General features: G+C 36.0%; 1 protein-coding gene across 1 annotated transcript in view; it reads right to left on the bottom strand.

The window, feature by feature from the left end:
• Positions 1–6,542, bottom strand: part of LOC143292885 (uncharacterized) — a 44,126-nt gene extending 37,584 nt beyond the window's left edge. The window contains exon 1 of the mRNA XM_076603550.1: positions 6,301–6,542. The gene's annotated coding sequence lies outside the window, so the exon portion shown is untranslated. The remainder of the gene's footprint in view (positions 1–6,300) is intronic.
• Positions 6,543–7,032: the final 490 nt, after the last annotated feature.

Here is a 7,032-nt window from a genome sequence, read left to right on the forward strand (position 1 = left end):
CTATTCTAAGTGTTAACCATGGTGACACCACCAATTCTGCACATGCATGTGTTGTTTTTAAACTTCAACAAAAAAATGGAATCTGTTTTTGTTTTTTGTTTTTGTTTGTTTTGTTTTTTTAATAAAGTTGCATTCTATCTATTGAACTTGATATCAGTTAGGCACAGTGCCTTTCTCTTCTGTCCTGAGACAAGAACTGTCCCTTCAGTCCTGAAAGAAGAAATGTCCCTTCAGTCCTGAGACAAAAAGACAAAGAAAAGGAACCTTGAGTAATAACTGTGGGAAGAAAAGACATTTTGACATTTTGCAGAAAACCAAATCAGGGTCTTAATGGAAAAGAAATCAATACCTGAACTATGCATCCAAGGCAAGTCTTTTTTCAATCTGTATATAGACACTGAACACTGCTAACTGCAGACAACATAATCATATAAAGGATTAAAATTAACACTGGGGAAACCCAACCAATAAGACCTTATAAAGGACAGAAGAGATTTTCTACACTGTGGCTGACATTTGATATGCTTTACCCTTTCCATCCTTGAAAAGGTTCCATAGCTTTTTATGGCCATTGGGGCAGTGAATTCATACCCATTGTCTTGGGCTTGGCATAGGAAGGCAGACTCCAATTCTCTCCTTCCACCGTTTTAACCTTCCTCAACCAAGTCAGGTACCTATTCACACACAGGTGGAGTGAGGAAAACCAGAGTAAAGTGCCTTTCCCAGGGACACAACACCAGACCAAAACAGGGGATGAAACCCTGACCACTGGATCAGAAGTCCAACACCTTGCCAATTCTGCAACCCTAAGGCTAAAGTTCTGTTAGAAAAAACAATAATTATATAAAAAAAAGACTGGTAAAAGTTCTGGTTGGGAACTAGAGCAAAGATATAGTTCTTGCTTTCAGAACAGGCAATCCCTTTCTTGACATGTACAACTGCTTGTTGTAGCGCTTCTCCACCTGATGTCTCCATGCTGCAGTATGTGTATTGCACTTTGCAGTCTCTGCTGGAATGCCATTTTGCTATATAATTTCTTGACAACCTACAAGTCATGACATATGAACAAACTTATTCTGTTCCTGGATTGGTGAAGTTTGTAAGGAACAAGATGATTTGCTTCACATGGTAAAAACACTGTAAAGTATGTCAACAGGTAAAGAATTTGGTAAAATGTCTGGACTGGCCACACGTGGACAACCAGTAACCGTACACAAATCTGTAACTCTAGTTCTACAGACTAAGTACCTCCAGGAAGAGAATAAAAGATGGAAAATGCGATGTGTGACAAGTCCAGCTGAAAGTAACAGTACTAGAAACCAAGGCATCTGGAACGCAACTATTTACCATTCAAATAATAATCTTGACTGATTGAGATCAACACTGCATGAATCTCCAAAATACACAGTGATCTCTTGAAAAAACATATAAAAGTAAACTTCATTCCCATTCATATTTGTATATATGTGTTCTCCATTAATGAATTAATTTTTAAGTCTCCAAAATGATGCAGGGATTTAACACGGTGATTTCATGATGATAGGAGTAAATCAAGTTATGTGCATTACTTATCTCACATTTTGAACAATTTCGTTCGGCTGCTGATCCAATACCCTTTTTTTCATCACATCTTGCAAATACTTCCATAACAAACCTTCCATACAGCACATTAAGCCCACATTGCATGAGTAGCAATCTAGTGAGTTAGCAACAATAGAGATGTATCAAATGCATGGAAGGCTCAATCCACTGTTCTACAAATTTACACACTAAAACAATGTTCAGATTCCAAAATTAGTAGAACTAAATTAATCAACCCAGCTGACTGAGAAATGTGAAGAAACTTCAAAGCTCTCACCTAGTAGGTGCATACAAATCCTCCCTTGAACAAAAGTCAATCACATTTTGACGAAAACTCATAAAATCTCTTTAAAACATGAAACTCTGTGCCCTTGGCTTCAGGAAAAGGAGACCAAAATATTACTGTGCTTTTCAATCCCAACTGAAAACCAAGAGGGAATTATTAACACTCAAAATAATCTTTGGACTTGAACTTCTTCTGTGTACTTGTGACTAATGTAAACAAAAAATAAACAAAATTCCACTGACACTGTGACAGCTGACCCTACAATCTAGTGGGTACAATTTTCTCAGTATGCTTGTCATGGAACTTCAGTTTGTGCAAAACATGTCTGTCTTATTCAACCACTTGGCAACACATTAACTTTGCACTTTATGACAGCAGTGGATTTGGAGCAAAATAAGTCTTTGGTTAGTAAACATGAACGCATGCTGGCACTAATGCAGATCTGTGAGATTACACTGAACAAAGTCATTGTTTTGGATTTTGATTCAGTATAAATTTTAGGTAATCAGAATGCAGAATGAAGTTTAACAAATCAGAACAAATTCTACCAAAACGCAGAAGGGTTTAGACAACAGATCAGCCCATGAAAGTATATATATATTCTTTCAGTCAGAAGACTTGGCTACCCTCTGACTAGTCTGAGCTCTGCAAAACATACATGGAAGGCAAAGTTTGGAATGAGAAAAAAGATAAATGATAAATAATGCTGATAAACTATATTACTTCTCTTTAAGTACAATTAAGATCAAACCAGATGCGGGTAAATGCATGAAAACAGTCAAATGTAAAAAGCTCATTCCAATTTTGATTGATTAAAATTGTGTTATATCAGTATATCATTTTTTTCTCTCCTCAAGTGATAAACAAACAAAAAAATGTATCATACAATATAAAGAACTTATCTAGGATGTAAATTATTTCTGGGTATAATTTTTGCCTGACTGAAGCATAAATTTCAACACAATTCAATTCATTGTCCTGCACCAGTCTGAAACCGTAAGGGCATCATTTATATTTTCATTTTAAAACAATATGTATCAAAAAAGATTTTAATCAAGAACATCAGAGTATTCAGTCTGTTGAAGTACAAGTTGTATTTCAAATATCTATCACAAATGTCACATTTATCAATTACTGACAAATATTTCCATAAACCTTATTTAGACAACATCCTAACTAATCTAATATCAAATCACTGAACTTGAAGTCAGTCATGGGTAATGAACTCTTGCACAGGCTCTTGAAATATAATGATAAACCCTACCTCCAAGATTAAAAGAGCATATCGAAGGAACAGTTCAAGTCATGAATGGTCTTCATTTTAATTTAATCCTCCTTTGTATAATCTAGGACAAAAACAGTTTACCTAGCTAGTTAGTCCACATTCTTTCTCAAAATAACTCCAGAGCAACTTTGGCTGTTGTCAATATATCATACCTTTCAGACTGTGCAACAAGATCATGTAACACAAATTGTATGTGTACTGTTACACCCAAAGTAGAGGCCATAAAAGTCATGCTCACATGACTTACTATCTTACTATCTTACAACTATACAAGTGTTTCCAAAATCAAATGAACAACCTGTAACCAGAGAAAATCTTCTCTGTACAATGATAGTAACAAGACTATGCGGAGGTATGTGTGCAAGTATGAGTGTGTGAGATTGTGTGTGTGTGTGAGAGAGAGAGAGAGAGAGAGAGAGAGAGAGAAAATCAATTTCTTAAAAGAGGAACAAAGACCAAGAAAAACCCAATAAAGGACTTGCCAAGTTTTTTTGCTTTGTTTTTATCTTTTGTTTAATCTCTTGACATGAGAACAAAGAATTGTTGAATGATTGCACAAATACCACTGTCAACAACCTGGTATTCATATAAAGACAAAGTAAAATACGAGTAAGTACACATCAGAAATATCAACTTCTGCTGCCAATATGAAGCACACAGACATCAAAGCTGTGATTATCTAAATCATCAGTTGTGTAGATAATGTCTTCTTTTCTTTTCTTTTTTTATCTTTTTCTTTTTTTGTCATACTACAGAAAAATGGTTTTGGCCAAGTATCAAATCAGCCGAAAGAGGATCAAGATCAAGTTTACATATAAATAGGATAAAACCATGTCCATTCATTAAAACTTCATTGAGTACTGTTGTTATATTTCTTTTATTCCATCAAACAGACTTCAGACATTCTGAACTTGTACAGGGTTCGTCACTAACGGGAGCGCTGAGCGGAACGCTCTGAAAAAACAAATTGCGCTCTGGAAAATTCCTTGACTCAGAGCGCTTGCGCTCTTGATTTTGAAAAGACATAAGCATACACTACTGTATCTAAATTGTTATTCCATTGTCCATCACAAACAAGAGTCAAAAGCGCGATCGTTTTGCATTTACCAAAGTTTGAAAGCCGTCTGTTTACGTTTTGTTAGTTCAACCGGAAGTAGGCCTAGTGAATCAGGGGAAGCTATGCAAAAGAGCGCTCTTCAGACTTGAAGAGTAGAAAAGTGGAGCACACGATCGATTTCGCGGCCGTGCAAAATCAAAATGCTGAAATATTTGATCCCAAAAAGGAAGGCTGACGGTGAAGGGGATGGCGAAAAGAAGAAGTTTTTAGTGTGCGCTCTTAGTTTTCAGTTTGCGCTCATCAAAATTCTGAAACTAGAGCGCAGGCGCTCATGTGAAAAAATGTTAATGACGAACCCTGCTTGTACCATACATTGTTATAGTGATGTATTTCAGTAAATAAACAACTGATCACTTCCTGTCACTTCCTGTTTACACAGGCTGCTGAGTACAAGCACAGATGTACCTGGTCAGCATATTCATAATGTATGAAAGAATCTATCCCATCTGTAATCCTGCATGATTCTATAATTATAGTGTGGATGCAATGAATAAGTATCTTAATTATTTTGTCCTCCATTCCAAAGTGATGGCTATATGTCTTTATTCAATTTGTTTCCTTGACTGTTGCAGTGTTAATGATGATGATGATTTGTATTTATATAAATAAAAGTTTGTTTTTTTAACTGTGTTCAAAATATCAGCTATAAATGCAACAATAAGTGACACTGGCTTTTGAGTTTGATGAATGGCAACAACAAAACGTTGAAATTACCCATTTCTTTTACAAAAGCTTTAAAGTCTGCTGGTTTTAGGTGATTTTAGGTGTGTGTTACTCAATGTACAACTTACAATACCTCAAAATTTCAAAAAATAACAACAATGACTTTATCATAGTATCTGGTCAAGAAGAGCTGTGACCTGCTTCTGAAAAAAAAGGTTTTATGGTATGGAACTTAAAGTTAATAAAAATACACTGCTCTAAAACTTCATTTCTGAATAAATCCTGAGACCAGTTTCCATCCTGCTTGCATAAAAAGATACAGTATTTCAGAGTCTATTGAAAATGACTCAATCTGACCTTCACTTCTTCAGGTAAAATTAGTATTCTTTTTTCTTCTTCTTCTTCAACTGTTAATTCATGACCTCATGTATGCAACACAAATGTGAGCTGTGACAAACCAAAACTGCCTGGAACTTGAAGTCACAGATCATATCAGTGATAACAGCAAATTTTCCGGATTATTTTGACTTTTTTTTTGTTTGTTTTTTTTGACACACTTGTGTTAAAATAGACATCAAAATTTGACACAACTGCTTATTATAGTTCTACCTTGGCCTCAGCTAAGTCTCACAATAAGATTGTGATGCCTTTGACAAACAGTTTATAAGCTAATGTTCAACCTCCCAGAAAACTAAACTATTTACACAGCAGTACTCAAACAGATTCTAATAAAAACATAATCTGCTTTATAATCTCTAATTTGTAAGAAAAACTATGTGTATATTTTTTGTTCAATAATGCTGAAGCACTGGCAAAGGTTTCTTTAGGGGAAAAAGTCCAAACTTTTCTCTGCTTCTATCTAGTATCCTGTCTCCAATCAAACAAAATACAGACATGTTCTTGCATTATTGAACTAAATATACTAAGATTTAAATCAATGGTAATAAAATTTGCAGAATTCTTTAGATCTTGCTCGTAGACCATAAATCTATAATCTGCACCACAGCTTCACATGGTGAATATTCTCAGTACCCATCACTGTAACACTTTAACATAAAGCTTAAAAAGATTGCATCCCTCATCCTTTGAATCCTCAACATCCTCTCACATTTATCGATTTTATTAGTCTGGTTAATCATTCAAGCCACTGAAATCATTAGATCTACTGACTTCTGTCCCGAGTATGGAGTAACAATTCCTATTTTCGATATTCCAAGGGCACGGTTTTTTGTTGTCTTGGACAAAAATGAAATCAGAATGAAAATCTCGTTCCTCGTTCTGTCATTTTGTCAATTTTACGATTTCACTAGCATTAACATGGTAACCTCTCAATACCTACGGTCAACTGTCAAAACCCAGATTACTCACTCCGTGAACTTCACTGTGGTGCGCATTCAATCATCAATGCCGTGACTTCACAACGCAACAGAAGACACCTTTCAATTTCATGTCACACAAATCACAGTCTGGAATACGAGTGGTAAGGAGGGAAAAATAACCGCGATGATTATGCAAAACTGCTCTTGGTCTTTGAAAAAGTGTTCACGTCAGTCACATCCGAAAACACAAACAGCATTCCTACTCCTCGCAGTTGCTGTCTGCAACACATAATGGCGGTTATCTTTCGTTGAGATGTCTAACTCAAAGACCAATGGCTGTGCATAAATAGACCTCACGTGACCAAGCAGGGGCTGCGAACCCCAACAAGCTAACTCGTAAGAAGTCAAACCCGGCCCGACTATGTCGACTCATAGAAGAAAAAAATTGTAAGAAAACAAACCGAATATCAGGCTGCTGGAAGACTGTTGTTGTTTTTACTGCATGCAGGCCGTAGTATATCCTACAAAGATGAGAAGCTGTGGCGAAACATCATATCGATTGCTGTTCTAATGAACAGGGACACCAGAACGAACCAATATCCTGGTCCGGTCCTCTTCGTTCACAAACAACTTCACCAGTTTGTGGCATGGAAATAACGTATCAGGGGGAAACATAACGAATGGCACGTAAGTAATCAGTTCACAACGAATGCTAAGAAGTTTTCTTGTCCAGACACCATTTTCGTTTCAAATGAACAATGATGATTTATTCGACCTAATT

Source organism: Babylonia areolata, chromosome 18, assembly GCF_041734735.1.
Source record: "Babylonia areolata isolate BAREFJ2019XMU chromosome 18, ASM4173473v1, whole genome shotgun sequence".
In the NCBI taxonomy this organism is placed as follows: domain Eukaryota; kingdom Metazoa; phylum Mollusca; class Gastropoda; order Neogastropoda; family Buccinidae; genus Babylonia; species Babylonia areolata.